Raw genomic sequence first — 18,468 nt, forward strand, 5'->3', positions numbered from 1 at the left:
TAGGGCATGGAATGATGTACACAGTGGCAAGAGATAAGAGTCAGTTTTGAGCCCTGTATTAGCCCACATGCGAAGAATTATTTTTTGGCCATGGTTGCAGTCCTGCTCATGTTCACATATGTCTACATATGCATTCTATTACATTAAGATAGAAATGGGGAGCCTTGAAAACAGAAATGAATCTTTTTTACAGAACTCAAAATGAATTTCATAATCCTTTTTTTTCCCCTTCCTTTTATAGCTGATGGCCTCTGTGTCTTCAGATGCTCACTCAGTGGGGACACTGAATGTTGCTAAGTGGGGAAGGAGTCCATCTTGATTACTCTGGGCTACCACAGTGCTTTGCTGAAGTTTGTGTCTCATGCTGGTAAGTTTTGTGCCTGTCCCAACTCCCTGACTTCAGTTCAGTTCAGTTGCTCAGTTGTGTCTGACTCTTTGCAACCCCATGGACTGCAGCACACCAGGCCTCCCTGTCCATCACCAACTCCCAGAGTTTACTTGAACTCATGTCCATTGAGTTGATGATGCCATCCAACCATCTCATCCTCTGTCATTCCCTTCTCCTCCCACCTTCAGTCTTTCCCAGCATCAGGGTCTTTTCTAGTGCGTCAGTTCTGTGGTACATATACACAATGGAATATTACTCAGCCATTAAAAAGAATGCATTTGAATCAGTTCTAATGAAGTGGGTGAAACTGGAGCCTATTATACGAGTGAAATAAGTCAGAAAGAAAAACACCAATACAGTATACTAACACATATATATGGAACTTAGAAAGATGGTAACGATGATCCTCTATGTGAGACAGCAAAAGAGACACAGATGTATAGAACAGTCTTTTGGACCTTGTGGGAGAAGGGGAGGGTGGGATGATTTGAGAGAATAGCATTGAAACATGTATATTACCATATATGAAATAGATCACCAGTCCAGGTTCGATGCATGAGACAGGGTGCTCAGGGCTGGTACACTGGGATGACCCTGAGGGATGGGATGGGGAGGGAGGTGGGAGGGGGTTCAGGATGGGGAACACATGTGCACCCATGGTGGATTCATGTCAATGAATGGCAAAAACCACTGCAATATTGTAAAGTAATTAGCCTCCAATTAAAATAAATTAATTAAAAAAATAAATGTTCTGTAGAATTTACCTGGGAAGCTATTGTTTGTTGAGAGTTTTTAAGTGACTGATTCAGTTTCATTACTGGTAATCAGTCTGTTCATATTTTCTATTTCTTCCTGATTCAGTCTTAGCAGATTGTACATTTCTAGGAATTTATCCATTTCTTGCAGTTGTTCACTTTGCTGAGGTATAATTGTTTGATAGTCCGCAGTTCTGATTGGGTTATAGTTGAATCAATTTTCATAAAAATAAGAAATTCCTATTTTTGATCATGAAAATCAGGATGTGGCTTACCTCAGCATGTGAATGTTTCATAATTTCTTGGTACTTTATGGATTTCAGTAATTGAAGGCTTTAATAAATGAAATTTTTCTGAGTCATGTGATCAGACATAACCAAGTTAAAAGCAAACTATGATTTTGGCTTTCTATACTATAAACATTTAACATATTATCTCATCTCATATACCATTCACTTAAGGGAGAATTTAATCAGATCATCTTACTGATGAGCAACTGAGATTCAGAGAAAATTGGTCACTTGCTCAAGGTAATATGACAATAATTAACTGACCAAGGATTTGAATCTAGAGTTACCTACTCCAGAGCTCATGTACTCTTCCCACACCGCAATGCATCCTTCTGTAATGACACACAGTTTTCAGAAAGAAAGAAACCGGTGAAAGAATAAGGTGCAATTGCACAATTGAATGGAAAAACCTCTCCTTTAATGTGTTCACACTTAGAGCACTTAATGCTTGAGGTTATCCATGCTTCAGGAATTCCCTGATGGTCTAGTGGTTAAGACTGCATGCTTGCACCGCCAGGGGTCTGGGGGTTCCATTCCTGGTTAGGAAACTAAGATCCTGCATGCCCCTGAGGCACAGCCAGGGGGGGGAAAAAAGATATCCATGTTTCAAGCTTATTGTACTGTTCAGAGTTGGTACCAAAATCTAAGCAGGCCTGGAAACTTCATGTTTTAGGTACTCTTGAAGTTGAAGCTGCCTTCATTTTCTGGATGAAACTTTTCTTTGAATCTTTACATGGCAGTGAAATGGAAATTTCGAGATGCCAGTAGACAAAGTGTAAATAATTGGGGATGTATTTTATTCCTATTGCATCCAGTGACCAAGCAGTTTCCATGTACTACTCCCATACAACTTCCACCTCTCTACCTGAATGAAATAATCATAAATAGCCTGGAAAGTTATAAGACCCAGAACCAACATGGCTCACTGAGTGTTGGGGGCCTTGATCCTACACCAAGGTCCTGCTGTCATTCTGTTGACTTACCTGACTAGGAAAGATAGTATACAGACCTTTTCTATTACATTTCTTGAGACAGAAAATTTGGGTTCAATAATTTAAAATACTGAGGTACTTTTAAAGCTGTTTATACCAGTGGGGGGGGGGCGGGCAAAGGCAAGAGAGTAAGTTCCTAAATAAGGAGCCCTTTAGGTGGGACGAATTCTGTATCATGAATTCTTAGTTGGTTCAGTGTATATTCTGTGTTTTAGGAATGAGCATAAAGACCTGGTCTCACCATGCTTTAGAGCACTGGCTATAACTTACTAGTCTCATTTAGTATTAGTAGAAAGGGAAAATACTTGTTAACAGGAATTTCTGTTGTTTTGAGAATTTTGCCAGGGATGCCTTATAATAGCTTCCTCTTCTGGAGTTCGTGTGTTTCTTGATCTCTGCTGAAAGTGAATGCCAGCACCAAAAGGATTGCAAATGCAGATGTTTGCAAATTGGTGGTCGTCCATGGTTTAATTTAATAGTAGTTTTCAGACTCAATGAATGTCCCTGGGGAGTTGGTTGCCTGTCTGATTTTCCTGGCCCTGGAAACTGAACAAGCCAAGCAGCTGATCCCTCATTCTGGATCTGTCAGGGCAGGTTGCAATGCAGACCTGAGTCCACAGCTGCAGGAAGGTAGTGGCAAGTGAGGAACAAGCTGGCTGTGACTCGGAGGGTCCCAGGTGGCCCAGATCCCAGGTGGCAGTGGGATATTGATTGTCATTTGTCAGCCTGGGTGTTGACAGAAGGCTGTCTACTGGTGTCACTGCCCATCAGACACAATTGCTGAATTTTTGAGATGTGCTGTGCTTTTCTGGAGTAAGAGGATGTGGCGTTTGAAATGTGAGAGTTCTATTTTATATTTAGAAGTGAGTGAGCAGCTGCCAATTATCTGTAACTTGGGTAAGAAAGAAAATCCAACTGTACTGGGGATTGCCCTGTCTTGATAATTAGGTGGAACCACTAAGAAAGAAATGAGCCAATATTCAAATGTCTGTGTGAGGAATATTTCTTCTTTCCCTTCTTTCCTTCTTCAGAATTGTGACTCAGTGATCTCCAGGCCTGATTCAGTTACATGTTAAATAATCTCCAGTAATCTGAAAGACTACTGTGAAATCCAATGCACTTAAATTCATTTTATTTTAGAAGCAGTTCAGTTAAGTTGCTTAGTTGTGTCCAACTCTTTGCGACCCCATGGATACTGAAGCGTGCCGAGCTTCCCTGTCCATCACCAACTCCTGGAGCTTACTTAAACCCATGTCCATTGAGTCAGTGATGCCATCCAACCATCTCATCCTCTGTCGTCCCCTTCTCCTCCCGCCTTCAATCTTTCCCAGCATCAGGGTCTTTTCTAGTGAGTTAGTTCTTCGCATCAGATGGCCAAAGTATTGGAGTTTCAGCTTCAGCATCAGTCCTTCCAGTGAATATTCAGGACTGATTTCCTTTAGGATTGACTGGTTGGATCTCCTTGCAGTCCAAGGGACTCTCAAGAGTCTTCTCCACCACAGTTCAAAACCGTTGGCACTCAGCTTTCTTTATAGTCCAACTCCCACATCCATACATGACTACTGGAAAAACCATAGCTTTGACTAGATGTACCTTAAAAGCAGTGGGGATATTTCATAGTGACAGATGTCAACAGAGAAAAAAAATGACATTTTAATTAAATGGAGTTGAGATAATTTCTGTGAAGCACTATGTATCTACTAAATATGTGCAAGGCTTTCCTGTTCATTCATTCATTTAACAAATATTTATTGAGAGTTTGTTAATGTTCCAAGCACTTGTTTATGTGCTAAAAATGCAGTACTGAGTAAATATAAGTCCTTGAAATTGTATAGCTGACATTTTAAGAGAAGGACACAGGCAATTAGTAAATGAACATACATACATGGTGGATTGTGTGTGATAAATATTGAAAACAAAAATCAGGCAAAGAGGCAACCAATAAGGATTAAGTATGTTTACTGTTTTATAGGTTATTTAGGGGAGAAATCACTGATAAGATGTCTGATGTGTAAGCAGGGAGCTGGAAGGGAGGGCCCTTGTGTTTACCTGGTGAGACAGACAGGTGAGGAGAACTGCAAGGACCTTGAGGCAGAGTATGCTTACACAATGGCACTAAGAACAGAGAAGGAGAATGGTGAGCTCAGAGAATTAGAAACCAGTCAGGGGAGACACTGGAAGTCATGGTGAGGATGCTAAGGGATATTGAAAATATCTGAGGTCAGGAAGCAGAGGCCCAGCATTGCCTGAGTGTTATATAGGTACTTTTTTATACTTTGAAAGGTATGTGTTTATACTTTCTCTTATTGCCATTCTCACAGCAGCCCTGTAAAGTTGGTATATTTATTATTACTTATTCCCATTGTTAGCGGGCTTCCCTGTGGCTCAGTGGTAAAGAATCCACTTACCAGTGCAGGAGATGCAAGAGACTAGGGTTCGGTCCCTGGGTCGGGAAGATCCCCTGGAGAAGGAAATGGCAACCCACTCCAGTATTCTTGCCTGGAAAATCACATGGACAAAGGAGCCTGGTGGGCTACAGTCCATGGGGTCACAGAAGAGTCGGACATGACTGAGCTGCTAAACAATATTCCCATTGTTACACAAAGACACTAAGATTCATAGATAGGAAGGAAGTTTCCCAAATGACAGAGAAAATGTAAGGCTCATGTTCTTTCAACAATTTCCCATCTGTCCCTGCACTCTTCATGAGCTGACATTTAATCTAGAAAACTCATATCTTTAATTGGGATGATAATACAAACATGGGAAAACCCACTTTTATCAACATTCCACTACATGAGAAAAAGAAAGACACAGGTAAACCTTATTCTGGGAGTAATGGAGAACAACTGAATATCCTTTGAACAGGTTCATTAATTTGCAACATTTTTCATGTTTTATCTATCTCTTTATATATGTGTACATATATATAAACACATATTTCTGAATCATTGGAGAGTAACTTGCATATGTCATAGTTCTTTACTTAGATTCAGGAATCTAACATCTATACAATATTTATGTTTATTTTACCATCTACAGCCCATTTTCATGAATTATGCCAGCAATGTCCTTTATACAGTACAAGGTGGTGCAGTGGTAAAGAATCCACCTGCCAGTGCAGGAGGTGCAAGAAATTTGGGTTCAATCCCTGGGTTGGGAAGATCCCCTGGAATAGGAAATGGCAGCCTACTCCAGTATTCTTGCCTAGAAATTCAATGGACAGAGGAGCCCGGTGGGCTACAGTCCATGGGATTGAAAAGAGTTGTACACAACTGAGTGACTGAGTACACAGACACACACACACACACACACACACAGACAGTCCTTTAGAGCATTTTTTTTCCCTCTCTATTTCTAAATCTGGTCCAGGATCATATATTGCATTTAGTTGTCACTTCTCTTTAGACTCCCTTTGCTGTAACAGTTCCTCAACCTTTCTTTTCATGTCATTGTGTTATTCAGAGAACAGGGGCCAGTTATTTTATAGAATATTCCCTAGTTTGAGTTTTTCTGATGTTTCCTCACGGAAAACTTCAGGTTATGCATCCCCTGTCAGTAAACTATGTAAATGTTCTTGTGTCCTTCTCAGGATTTCACATCAGGGAGCACTGAGATCTATCTCCCCCTTTTTGATAATAGAAATTTTAATCACCAGGTCAAGGTACTTTTAGTTTCTCCGCTATAAAGTTACTGTGCTTTCCCTGATAGATAGAACTAACAAGCAGTCTCTAGGAAGGCATTTTGAAATTACTCAAATATCCTGTTCCTCGTCAGACAGCCCAGACTTAGTATTCATTTATTATCTGTTGCTTTGGAAAGACAGTTTGCTGCTGCTAAGTCGCTTTAGTCGTGTCCGACTCTGTGCGACCCCATAGACGGCAGCCCACCAGGCTCCCCCGTCCCTGGGATTCTCCAGGCAAGAACACTGGAGTGGGTTGCCATTTCCTTCTCCAATGCATGAAAGTGAAAGTGAAGTCGCTCAGTCGTGTCCGACTCTTAGCAACCCCATGGACTGCAGCCTACCAGGCTCCTCCACCCATGGGATTTTCCAGGCAAGAGTACTGAAGTGGGGTGCCATTGCCCTCTCCAGGAAAGACAGTTTACTTTATAAAAAATATATGTGGGCAAGATCCTGCAATCTTAGTAAGTCACTTAGTTCTTGTAGGTTTCTTTTGCAGATTCTTAGGATTTTCTGCGTAAATGATTATGTCTTCTGTGATTAAAGACAGTTTTACTTTTTTCATATATGTGCTTTAAAGTTTCTTTTTCTTGCTTATTGCACCAACTAGGATGGCACCCCACTCCAGTACTCTTGCCTGGAAAATCCCATGGGCGGAGGAGCCTGGTAGGCTGCAGTCCATGGGGTCACCAAGAGTCGGACACGACTGAGCAACTTCCCTTTCACTTTCCACTTTCATGCATTGGAGAAGGAAACGGCAACCTACTCCAGTGTTCTTGCCTGGAGAATCCCAGGGACGGGGGAGCCTGGTGGGCTGCCGTCTGTGGGGTCGCACAGAGTCGGACACGACTGAAGTGACTTAGCAGCAGCAGCAGGACCTCTAGTACTGTGTTGCATAGAAGAAATTAGAGTGGACATCCTTACCTGTTTGTCTTCAGGGCTAGCATTTATTAACTATAGTTCTGTTTTTGTAGATGTCTTACATCAGGTTGAATAAAGTCCATTCTATTTCTAATTAATGAATAATTTTTGTGAAATTCTGTTTCTGACTCTGTGATGATTGCCTCATTATCATGATGTATGATCCTTTCCTTGTGTTGCTAAACTAGATTTGCTAGAATTTTATAAATAATTTTTGTGTCTATATTCCTTGGGCTTCCCTGGTGGCTCAGAGGTTAAAGCGTCTGCCTGCAATGTGGGAGACTAGAGTTTGATCCCTGGATTGGGAAGATCCCCTGGAGAAGGAAATGGCAACCCACTCCAGTATTCTTGCCTGGAGAATCCCATGGACAGAGGAGCCTGGTAAGCTACAGTCCACGGGGTTGCAAAGAGTTGGACACGACTGAGCGACTTCACGTTCATATTCCTTAGGTGTTGCTTTCTTAATGTTTTAGTTTGATTTGTGTATCAAAGTAATACAGGCCTTATAAAATTCAGATTAGATTCCCTAATCTGCAGACTTTGTATAGAATTTGGCATTGCTTCTTCCTCAAATGTTTGTTAAAATTAACAACTGAAGCCAAAAGGACCTTAAGTAGTCTTTGAGAGAAGATAGTTAACTACAGAGTCAGTTTATTAATATATATAGGTCTGTTTAATGTATCTGTTGTTTATTGAGTGAATAACATTGAGTGAATAATGTATCTGTTGTTTATAATTGTTTACATCTTTCATGAAATTTGATCCTGTGATTAACTCTTGTCTTTTTAAAATTTGAATATAATTGCTTTACAGTGTTGTGTTAGCTTCTGTTGTATACAAAGTGAATCAGCTATATGTACACATATATCCCCTCCTTGTCGAACCTCCTCCCATTCTCCCCATCCCACCCTTCTAGGTCTCACAGAGAACCAAACTGAGCTTCTTGTGCTCTAGCTAGATGCTTAGATCATTCATTTCAACCCTTTCTCTTTTTTTCCAATATACACATTTTACATTCTACATTTCTTTCTACGCACTGCCCTACTGCTGCTGCTGCTAAGTTGCTTCAGTCGTGTCCGACTCTGTGTGACCCCATAGACGGCAGCCCACCAGGCTCCCCCGTCCCTGGGATTCTCCAGGCAAGAACACTGGAGTGGGTTGCCATTTCCTTCTCCAATGCATGAAAGTGGAAAGTGAAAGGGAAGTTGCTCAGTCGTGTCCGACTCTTGGTGACCCCATGGACTGCAGCCTACCAGGCTCCTCCGTCCATGGGATTTTCCAGGCAAGAGTACTGGAGTGGGTTGCCAATGCCTTCTCCTAGCTGCATTCAATAAATTTTGTTATGTTCTGTTTTCCATGTCATATGGTTAAAAATAATTTGTGTTATTTGGTTTTGGGCCTATGGGTTTCTTCTTTGATCTGTGGATTATTTGGAAGTATATTGTTTAATTTCCAAATATTTGGACACTTCCCTAATAGCTTTCGTGTTCTAGTTGGATTCTTTTGTGGTCTGAGAATGTGGTTTCTATGGTTATTAGTGGTTTCAGATTTGTTCAAGTTTGTTTTCTGGTCTACAGTATGGTCCATCTTGGTGAATTTTCATTTGTGCATTTGAAAATAATATGTGCTTTGTTATTATTGGGTGGACTGTTGTCTAAATATCAGTTAAGTCAAATTGATCTTTAACAATTCTTAGCCTACTTATTTATTAATTATATAGAGAGGAGAGTTGGACTGACCAGCTATAACTGGATGCCCCTTTTGCTATATAAAAATTGAGTATATTCTATTGAGTATATGTGAGATTACATTTCAGATAGTGAATCAAGAAAGCAAAAAGTAAAGATTCCAAGTTTCCTGAAACTGTATTTCAATTTTTTTTCATATGAGGAAAACTCAGACCTCGCTTAAACTCAGTTGGAGTGTGGTTTTCCATGCTTTTCTGCTCTCAGTATTTACTACATATTCTCTGGCCCCTGTTTCCTGCTGAACATGTGCACAAAATATGCATACTGCTGAAATATCTATGGATGAAATGACATCATATCTGTGTTTTACTTTAAAATGTCCAGCTAAGAAAACAAAAATTACATGCTAGCAGAAATGAATTAAGATCAGCAAAGTCTTAGTACCTTTTGAATCTTGATGATAGAAATCTTTATTAATCTATGTATTTTATGTGCTTTTGAAAATCTTCATAAGGAAAGTAAAAATATGTGAATAAGTCCATAAAAATATGATTTGGAGCATCAAGAGACATAGACATTTTTCAGGAAACATCTCATTTACCTATACGTTTATCTTCCTGCTGGTCATCTGAGGTATGATTACAGTATGGTCTGCAATGTGGGAGACTAGCTTTCAAGCTGCATTGAAATGCCCTCTTCAGATTATAGTAGCAATGGCAGGAAGCTGAGGTGGCTGAAAAATAGAACTTGAGACCCTTTGTAGTTTGGGCTTTATTGCATAGTTACTGGAAAAACAGAAGGTTATTTATGAATAATACAGGACAATTTGGGCTCAGCAATATTGTTTTTATCAGTCTTCCCCAGTCCCATCTCCCCATTCTTCTTTAAAGTGCCTTTAAATGCTTTAGGACTCTTGAGAGTTATTAAAGAAACTTATGTCATAAAACGGCTAACACAAAAGAGAATATGTCCTCATGCGAAGAGTTGACTCATTGGAAAAGACTCTGATGCTGGGAGGGATTGGGGGCAGGAGAAGGGGACGACAGAGGATGAGATGGCTGGATGGCATCACTGACTCGATGGACATGAGTCTGAGTGAACTCCCGGAGTTGGTGATGGACAGGGAGGCCTGGCGTGCTGCGATTCATGGGGTCGCAAAGAGTCGGACACGACTGAGTGACTGATCTGATCTGATCTGATTTATTCATTAAAAACAAGGTTGGAACTTCCCTAGTGGTCCAGTGGCTCCGTCTCTGCTCTCCCAGTGCAGGGGACCCAGGTTTGATCCCTGGTCAAGGAACTGGATCCCACAAGATCTGATGCAGCCAAATAAATATTGTAAAAAAGTGTTAGCTGCACTATGTTGGTAGTGATGTGCGGAAATAGGCATTGTCACAGATTCCTGAAGAGTGTAAATTATAATAGTCTATATAGAGGATGTGTGTCCGTGCTAAGTCACTTCAGTCTTGCCTGATTCTTTGAACTGTAGCCCTCCAGGCTCCTCTGTCCCTGGGATTCTCCAGGCAAGAGTACTGCAGTAGGTTGCCATTTCCTTCTCCAGGGGATCTTCCTGACCGAGGGATTGAACTTACATCTCTTACATCTCCTGCATTGGCAGGTGGATTCTTTGCCTCTAGTGCCACCTGAGAAGATACAGAGCACAATTTGGCAATATATTTCATAATTAAAATGGATGCGTCTTTTGATCTCACTTCTAGGAATTTTATCTAAAAATATACTCATAAATGGGAGAAATTAAATTTAAGAAAATACTGAAATTAACTAATTGTTTCTAATAGCAAAATACTGAAAACAACCAAAATGTCCGTCATCTGACTATTGGTGATTTGAAATATGATATAGCTGTCTAAAAACAAAACCCCATGCATACTTTGGAGAAAAACTTCTAGATACACTGTTAAATTAAAAAGAATTTTAATGGGAAGGATTATTTATGTCATCAATTTATGTTTTTTTCAGTGGAAAAAAAACTTAGTGTTTAAAACCCTCAATCATTCGAGCACTATGCTAGATGATAGGGATATAATTGTCCCTTTCATTGGTTTTCATTTGTTGAGTGATTTTTTACCAGGCAAGTGCCTCCCCCAACCTTCCCACCTTCTCTTTGCAAGAGAAGACTTTCTATGGTTCCCAGATAAGATAGTGATGCCCCAAAAGCAATTTGATTCATTTCGTCTTAGGCTATTTTTAGTGTTTCCTATGGAGTCATGGTGGAGAAGGCAATGGCACCCCACTCCAGTACTCTTGCCTGGAAAATCCCATGGATGGAGGAGCCTGGTGGGCTGCAGTCCATGGGGTCGCTAAGAGTCAGACACAACTGAGCGACTTCACTTTCACTTTTCAGTTTCATGCATTGGAGAAGGAAATGGCAACCTACTCCAGTGTTCTTGCCTGGAGAATCCCAGGGACAGGGGAGCCTGGTGGGCTGCCATCTATGGGGTCGCGCAGAGTCGGACATGACTGAAGCAACTTAGCAGCAGCAGCAGCATGGAGTATGGAGCATACAGGAAGAGGCAGTATGGTATATCAAACCCATCTCAAGGAAAGGGAATCATAAAAAATTTGTTGATGAGACAGCATGGTAGTTCACCCATTTAAAGGACTACCAGATTTGAATGGTGGTCATACATCAGAATGGAGTTAAAATCTGCTTCTGATAGTTGGAAATTCAGACATCTTTGCTCTTTGAAGTAACTTGCAGGAGGTATAGTGTTCAAGTCAGTTTGCAAATTTCATGGTATATCTGAAGCTAGTACTCAAACTCTATAAAAACCAGCAGTGTCGTGAAGTATAATGTCCATATTCAGAAAGAATAATAATGTGGGTAAAGGTTTCTCTGAGGGAGAATTTAAGATGCCACCATCTTCACCAGTGGTTCATGTGTTAAAGAAATACATTCCCAGAAACTCACAGATACAATAATGGTTCCTATGATCTGACACGACATTGCATATCACACAAATGTGTGGATAAAGTATTGGCTTCTAGGAGTCCCTAGAGTAAGGAGTGGAACAACTTTTGTCTAGGAGTGCCTTTATTGTAGTTCATTGCTAGCATCTTGGTCACCCCTCTTCATATGCTGGTTCCAGAAATTGGCTAAGCCTTTTAAATTCTACCATCCACACCTGTAGATCCTTCCTAGGGTTTAGGGATTCCCTGCACATCAAGCTAAAAATCTCCCTTTTCTCGAGTCTTCTCTTTTCAATTCTCACAAAACTACTTTGACCAGAGGTTTTGAGCAGCAGCACTGTTAAAATTTTATTTTATTTTATTTTTTAACTTTACCACCTCCCAGAATATTGGAAATAAAGGCAAAAATAAACAAATGGGACCTAATTAAACTTGAAAGCTTCTGCACAACAAAGGAAACTATAGGCAAGGTGAAAAGACAGCCTTCAGAATGGGAAAAAATAATAACATTTTAGTCTGGATAATTCTTTGTGGTGGTAGCAGGGGGTGGGTGGTGTCCTGTACTCTGTGGGATGCTGAGCAACATCCCTGACCTCTGCCCACTGGATGCACACATCCTGGGGCAGAACCAGTCTGGGGAGGCTGTTCGTTCTCGATTTGAAAACTGTTTATCTCATTAGTGAATAGTGGTATCTAGTCAGGCAGGGTTCCTGAGAGAGAATCCCTCTATTTTCATCTTCTCAATTCAACATTTGTTTGTGGTTGTTTTTCTTTTTTCCATTAATCTTTCTTTTAAATTTATTTATTCAATAAATGTTTATTTATAAAAGATATGTTTTTGGCTTTTTTTTTTTACTGTTTGTACTTAAAAAAAATTTATTGTATATTGGAGTATAGTAGTTTAATAATTTTAGTTTTGGGTGTGTAGCAGAGTGATTCAGTTATATATACACATGCAGCTGTTTCTTTTTTCAAATGATTTTCCTGTTTAGGTTATTACAGAGTATTGAGCAGTTGCCTGTGCTATACAGTTGGTCCTTGTTGGTTATCTGTTTTAAACAGAGCAGTGTGTATGTGTCAGTCCCAAACTCCCCATCTGTCCCTTCCCCTCAGTAACTGTAAGTTCGTTCTCTAAGTCTGTGAATCTGTTTCTGTTTTGTAAATAAGTTAAGTTGTATCATTTTTTTTAGATTCCACATATAAGCAATATCATATGATACTTGTCTTTCTCTAACTTACTTCATTTAGTGTGATAATCTCCAGGTCCATCCATGTTGCTGCAAATGGTATTATTTCATTCTTTTTAACAGATGAGTAATTTTCCATTGTGTGTGTGTGTGTATGTATGTGTATGTGTATATCTATATATCTATATATATATATAGATATATATGCTATGCTGAGTCGCTTCAGTCTTGTACGACTCTGTGCGACCCCAGAGACGGCAGCCCACCAGGCTCTCCCATCCCTGGGATTCTCCAGGCAAGAACACTGGAGTGGGTTGCCATTTCCTTCTCCAATGCATGAAACTGAAAAGTGGAAGTGAAATCGCTCAGTCGTGTCCGACTCTTAGCGACCCCATGGACTGCAGCCCACCAGGCTCCTCCATCCATGGGATTTTCCAGGCAAGAGTACTGGAGTGGGGTGCCATTGCCTTCTCCGAATATATATATATATATATATACACACACACACACACACACACACAGTGAACACTGGGGGTTCATGAATCCTTTTGACCCATGATTTCCTTCATATATATGCCCAGGAGTGGGATTGCTGGATCATTAGAAGTGAAAGTGTTAGTCGCTCAGTCACGTCCTACTCTTTGCAACCCCATGGAGTGTAGCCCACCAGGCTCCTCTGTCCATGAAATTCTCCAGGTGAGAGTACTGGAGTGAATCACCATTCCCTTCTCCAGGGGATCTCCCTGACCCAGGAATTGAACCTGGGTGTTCCACATTGCAGGCAGATTCTTTACCTTCTGAGCCACCAGGGAAGCCCTTGTTGGATCATATAGTAGCTCTATTTCTAGTTTCTTAAGGAACCGCCATACTGTTCTCTGTAGTGACTGTACTAGTTTACATGCCCACTGACAGTGCAGGAGCGTTCCCTTTTCTCCACACCCTCTCCAGCATTTATTGTTGGTAGACATTTTAGCGACGGCCATTCTGACTGGTGTGAGGTGGTACCTCATTGTAGTTTTGATTTGTATTTCTCTAATATTTAGCTAAGAGCATGTTTTCATGTGCCTCTTGGTCATCTGTACATCTTCTTTGAAAAATTGTGTATTTAGATCTTCATTCAATAATATTGTTTAGCACCTCCTGTGATCTTGCATTGTGATAAATCCATGATTTTATGGGAAAACCATTTTCTAAATATTTGGCAAAACTAATACAATTATGTAAAGTTTAAAAATAAAATTAAAAAAAAAATAATAAAATAAATAAATAAATATAACTTCTGCCCAAGCAGCCTCTTCACAGAATCCCTTGCAACTGAAGATAATTTTTAATTTTCTCAGGTTCCATTTTGAAGTTTATTTTTCATTATTGTATATGATATGAAAATGTTAATGTATCTGCTGTTAGCATTTGGTTGTGATGATTATTTGCATATTATTTTGCATCCTACTATTTTCATTTACTACTCTGTCATAAGCATATTTCTCTATTTGTTGGACTTTATAAACATCATTGAAAATACATAAATTATATTCCTCAAAGAGTTTCTCTAGCTTACTTAACCCAGAGTCTGTAATAGGATGTTTTGTTTCTACTTTTTAAATTATAAATATTTTTGCAATTATAATTGGTAAAAGCAACATTCATTATATTACAAGTAAATGAATGTCTTTGAACCTATAGCTTTTGGATAGTTTCATTCGGATCAGTCCTCAGAAACTGAACAAAGGTGCCAAAGGATGTAAACTTTCACTTCTTGCTCTAATACGTACTGTCAGACTGCTTTCCACAACACATGTTCTGATTTATGGTGACTCCAGGAGTGTTTGGGTGTATCATTTCACTGAAACCTTAACAAAATTGCATGCTGTAAATTTACTGATTCAGTTGTTCTTAAAAATAGTACATTATTTCAGTTTGAATTTTGTTGCTTTCTGTTCGTAACAAAATTGAGGGCAGTCGTGTAGGAATCCTAGACTTTCAGGGCACTGGATGGCATCATATCTCTGCCATCACATGACCATCTACCAGAGAGTGGCAATCAGAACTCTACACGGGTATTACTTTTCATTCCTTCTTCCCAGCCGTACAATCCGATTCCATTTCCCTACTCCCCCGAAGTCAGACGCAGACATGTGACTGGCTTTGGCTAATACATGTGAGCAAGAGAGATGTGTCATTTCTGCTGGAGTGTTTCAGGAGCCAGAGTGAGCATTGCCACGTTCCTGCTTCCATGCAGCTACAATCCTGGGCACTTCTTGCCTGGGTCCTTTGGTGAGAATCACATGAAGTCACAGCCCGCACTGAACTGTGCATGTAGCATAAATGAGAAGCAAATGTGGTGGTGCTCGGCCCCTGAGATTGTGGCGGTGGTGAGTTAGCAACATAACCCACCTGCCTGGGTGGCCCAGCCAAGCCCAGCCTCTCCACCTGCCTGCGTGGCTGTGCCATTGCTCCCGCGTTCGGGGCCCCTTCAGCACCACCAAACATGCAGCAGCCCTTCAAGTCAAGTGCTTTTCCAAACAAGGCAAGGGTTTGGTGGTATTTATGTACGATCCATTCAGTTCCAAGCAGCAAAGTGGGTGACAGCACCCTGCCATCTGCCAGCTCAAATTATTTTTGTCATCTCAGATTAAAGACTGTTTTAATATTCAGCTGGGAAATGACTTAATATGGGTTGGCTTCAGGCAGCTTTTAAAAAATTGCTTTTCCTTCACGATGGGCCCATAAAAGCTAATTAAGAAAAAGCTAACGTTTATGGGTCGTCTTTCTGCTTCAGGGACTGTGCCAGCAGGCTCTCCTTATTTCTCCTTGCCATGTGGGGTCAGTGCTCTCATCATACAGGTGAAGACAGGGAGGCTCAGAGTACACATCCTTGTCAAGGTCATGCTCTGGTTCGTAGCAGTACCAGGGTTTGAACCTGGGTCTGTGGGGACTGTGCACTGGCCACTGCTCACAAGGGACTACCTTGGTTCTGCCCAGTCTTTCTCAAGGCCCCAAATTGGGCACATTTTGGTCCTGCTAGACCCTTGCCCTTGACTGCTGTCATCTTAGCCTCTCATTGGCCTTAGTCATACCATCATATTTCAGGGTGATGAGGGGGATGGTGTGATAGAATGTCCATGGGGCACTGTGGGGGGACAGCAAATGAACACTTACCTCACCCTGGTGCTCCAGGGGGTTTCTGGAAGATGGTACCTGGGCTGGGCAAAGACAAAGAGGTTTAAGGCATGGAGGCAGACCGTGCAAGGAACTTCCGGCAGTTTGCTTTGATGAGCAGAAACGGCAAGGTGGGAAGAGGGGTAGGAGGTGTGACTTGGCAGGGGGATCAGGGCCAAGTCATAAAGGGCCTCGTATGGGAAACCAAGGGCTGTGGGCTTTATTGCGTGTGCCTCTGCAACTTTATAATGGCCTTTCATACATGTTGGGAACTTGTCATTTGGAAACAGTATCAGCCCTTGAGGTGAGCATTTGTGGCTAAGACTGCTTATTGCCTCTCTTCCATTGTCTCCTCCTTCCACATTATGAACTTCTGTCTTTCTAGGGGTAATAATGACTATAATAAAAATGTACACCTCCCAGCCAGCCTTGCAAATAAAGATGGCAGTTGATTGAATAGGGTATCTAGGAAATCTCCTTAACGAGCTGATTCAGAGAAGAAGTACATCATTTATCCATTGCCCCATTCAGCTTCTTGCTACCTGGAGTGTAAATGTGCCTGCTGGAGCTGAAGCAGTCATTTTTGAGTATGAGGCACCCTGAGGATGGAAAGTAGGTTCTAAGAACATCAGAGGAGGATTACATGCTACCTGTGTTTGTTTGACTGTGTAACTGCTGAGCCAGTCTTACCCTGCCTAATTCTGGACTTCTTTTATCTGAGAGAAAAGTAAATCACTCTGTCATTTAGGTCACTTTTATTTGAATTTTTATTATATGCAGACAAGCCTAGTCTGGACTTACATAGGATGCATAACCCATTAATTAACTCTGTTAGTTCATTTTGCAGAGGAGTTTACCAGAAATCTGAAATGAAAACTTAAGTGATCTGATAAGGGCTATACAAGGAGTACTAGTGTCAGAGACAAAACTGAAGCCTGGGAATTCTGGCCCCAAAGCCTGTGTTTTATTTATTGTACTGTCTTGTTTGCCAAAGATGTGATTTCTGTTAATTCCCCCACTCCTCCATTACTGCACATTTTCAGGAGAACTGCCATGCAGAAGACTGACCTTAGAGTACCAGGTCACAGTTAATGATGTTATGTCCTGCATGGGGGATCTGGTAAGACCTGGTGTGCTGACCGCTTTGTCCCAGCCCCTTCCTGAGCATGGGTATCTTTGCCTTGACCATATGGCAGGAGGCCAATAAAACATAAAGCCAAGTAATGACCATCTCTGGCTTTCTCCTGAGCCCCCTCCCTATTGCCCAGAGCTGGTTTCTTGCCTCTGGGGCTCTCTGTGGCTGCTTGCATTGTGTTCTCCTGGCTGTGCAGAGAGATGGGTCATCTGGGCCCTTCTCATCCTGCAGGTACAGGATTGCAGGGGCATCTGGCTTGTCTTTCTCCCATCCTGCTGTCTGCCCCCTGGCTATGTCACTGCTCAATTAGCATCCCTAGCGCAGGATGGTGGTACTCAAATCTGTCAGTTCTGCGACTTGTTGGCATCTCAGCAGAGAGCTCAGCAGGAGAGGAGGTTGCTGACTCAAGGCTAATGTCATTTTCATATCGTCTGCACAGCTCGGTCATCCACAAGATCCTTTTTACTTGCAAGCAGTGGTTTATTGAGCATCCTCACTGACCTTCGGAAATACCATCAGCAACGTCTCCTCTGCCAGTGCATGGTCCTGAGCCAAGTGCTTTGTGCCTCTGAGTTCCAGGTGTGGCCAGGTTGTAGCCATGGCCTTCAGACGGTGCCTCTGAGCTGACCTGATGCTCATGGCTCCACGACTTCTCTGACCCCGTGTGCCAGTGTTCCTGCACAGCCGAGCAGAGGAGCATGTCTGCTGCTTGACTGTATCTAGGAAGGAACTGAATAAACTTTTTTTCTGTGAAGGGCCAGCTACTAAATATTTTGGTTTCATGGACGATTTGGCCTTTGTCACACCCACTCAACTCTGCCCTTGTAGCATGGAAGCAGCCTTGGACAATATGAGGAAGAGTGAAGATGGCATACTCCAGTTAAACATCTTTTATGGAATACTGAAATTTTAATCTCATGTAGTTTTCATTTGTCACAAAATATTATTATTGCTTTGATTAAAAAAAAAAAAACTATATGAAAATGTAAAAACTGTTCTTAGCTTGTGGCCAGTACAGAAACAGACCACGTTTGGCCCATGGGTAGTAGTTTACCTGCCCAGGACTAAGCGACTTCACTTTCACTTTTCACTTTCATGCATTGGAGAAGGAAATGGCAACCCACTCCAGTGTTCTAGCCTGGAGAATCCCAGGGACGGGGAAGGCTGGTGGGCTGCCATCTATGGGGTCTCACAGAGTCGGACACGACTGAAGTGACTTAGCAGCAGCAGCAGCAGCAATCTAGAGGAACGGTAATGTGGTAGTTAAAACACATGACGACTTTCGGTGCAAATCCTGGTATTTTCACCAATCAGCCGTGTAACTTAACCAGCAGTCGCTT

The 18,468-nt window shown here is 41.4% G+C and overlaps 1 long non-coding RNA gene across 1 annotated transcript in view; it reads left to right on the top strand.

Annotated features, from left to right (window-relative positions):
* Positions 1 to 18,092, top strand: part of LOC129650061 (uncharacterized) — a 50,986-nt gene extending 32,894 nt beyond the window's left edge. The window contains exons 2-3 of the long non-coding RNA XR_008713559.1: positions 242 to 367; positions 17,568 to 18,092. This is a non-coding gene — a long non-coding RNA (uncharacterized LOC129650061). The remainder of the gene's footprint in view (positions 1 to 241; positions 368 to 17,567) is intronic.
* Positions 18,093 to 18,468: the final 376 nt, after the last annotated feature.

The sequence above is a fragment of the Bubalus kerabau genome, chromosome 4, assembly GCF_029407905.1.
Source record: "Bubalus kerabau isolate K-KA32 ecotype Philippines breed swamp buffalo chromosome 4, PCC_UOA_SB_1v2, whole genome shotgun sequence".
Taxonomy (NCBI): domain Eukaryota; kingdom Metazoa; phylum Chordata; class Mammalia; order Artiodactyla; family Bovidae; genus Bubalus; species Bubalus kerabau.